The 1,631-nt window shown below is 44.8% G+C and overlaps 1 protein-coding gene across 16 annotated transcripts in view; it reads left to right on the forward strand.

Annotated features, from left to right (window-relative positions):
- RALGPS1 (Ral GEF with PH domain and SH3 binding motif 1) overlaps positions 1–1,631 on the forward strand; it is a 273,494-nt gene that overhangs the window by 224,739 nt on the left and 47,124 nt on the right. The gene's annotated exons all lie outside the window — the stretch shown is intronic.

Below are 1,631 nucleotides of genomic sequence, written 5' to 3' on the forward strand. Positions count from 1 at the left end.
ATGGAGAAGGATGGATAGGTGGATGGATGCAAGAATAGAATTTATTAAAATTGGATTATACCACACTTGCTATTTTTAATTAAAAGTATTTACTTTAATTTAACCAGAAAAAAGGAACTGAAATAAAACATAAGGAATTGCTGCTCTTCAAATAAATATTTCTCCACCACAAGAGATATTATTTCCTAAAAGGGCCTTCTAAGATTAACAAAAGAGGTCAGGAAAAACATGAAGAGGTTGGAGTGCCTAAGTTCCGTTTTAACTAGATTTCCATGGTGAGCAGAGTCCGTTGACTCTGGTCATGAAAGATGAGATCATTAGCAAGCTCCCCCCTCCTTCACCTCCACTGCACCATCTTCCAAATCCTTGTGAGTTATCTTCTTATTTCTACGTCAGCCAAGTTTATAACATACACATCATGTTCAGGAATCATAATTCCTACTATTTCGTGTTTTGAAACATTTTCAATTCTTACCACCTGTCACTTCTCCAGTCCTGGAGTCTTTATTTTAAATCAATCCCTTATTTAGCTGGGTTTCGTCATGAAGTAGGTTTTTCGAAAGTCCTACACTTTCGAAAGAGTCCTCCGGTCTCTTTCATGAAAACATTTGCATCTGACTTGCTGGACTCCTTTGCTTCCCTCCCTCAGGACACGCAGAGCTGCTTCACTGCCTGCTGGCACTGGATGCTGTTGTAGACAAATCTCACGCCAGTCTGTTTTTTCCCTCTTATAAGCAACTTGTTTTGTCTACCTGGTGGGTGAAGAATTCCTTGCGGTTCAAAAGCTTCACAAGAGGAATGCCTCGGAGTGGAGGGTTCTGTACCAGATTTCCCTGGAACAGGGATGCTCTTTATTCATTACAAAGGAATTCTTTTGGCTTCTATCTTTGACTACTTCTGTGCCACTTCTTGGCTTTTCTCTTTCCAGCGTTCCAGGAATCCATATGTTGGATGTTCTGCCTTCCAAATCCATCAGCTTCTTTCTAATGGCTATAATCTCCATCTTCTTCATCGACAGTCACTGGGATGGTCTGTTTCTACTCTGGTATTCCTCCGGTCCTGTCTTGTTTCAGTCCTTGATTTGTTTGTTCCCCTAGGTTTCCAGTCTCCCCTTTCATCTTACCCATTTGTGTTCTCATCTCATTTTTCGGGTTTTGTTTTATTCAGCCCGAGTTCTAAAGGACGTGGGGGATTTCCTCGTGTGCCTCGGGGCTGCCTTCTAGGCTGGGGAATCTGGACAATGCTCTCTTCTCTCCTCTTTCCCTTTTTCCTGAGAGGACACTTGTAGCGTTTGCCACGCCGTTTCTTTTCATCTTGCTTCCATGTGAGAGGCTCCATCTGGATATTCCATGGCTCTCATGAAGGGAGGCAACGTCTGACCCTGCTCCCCTGTGTGAGAGGGGCTGGTTTGCCTCCTGCTGTGCTGTGAGGCCCAGGGCTTCTCAGTCTCTGCCCTCTCGTGCAGCTGGCGGGGGGACGCAGGGCTCAGGCTCCATGGAGGCAGAGAGCAAGCGGTCTGTTTTATTACAGACAGCGGCTCTATTGAAAGGCCTACAACAGGGTTTCCTCCACCTAGTTTCGGGCTGTATCCCATTCCAGAAAAGGATACCCTCAGGTTTTGGATCATCCCT

This window comes from Neophocaena asiaeorientalis, unplaced genomic scaffold, assembly GCF_003031525.2.
Source record: "Neophocaena asiaeorientalis asiaeorientalis breed wild unplaced genomic scaffold, Neophocaena_asiaeorientalis_V1.1 scaffold78, whole genome shotgun sequence".
NCBI classification, from domain to species: Eukaryota; Metazoa; Chordata; class Mammalia; order Artiodactyla; family Phocoenidae; genus Neophocaena; species Neophocaena asiaeorientalis.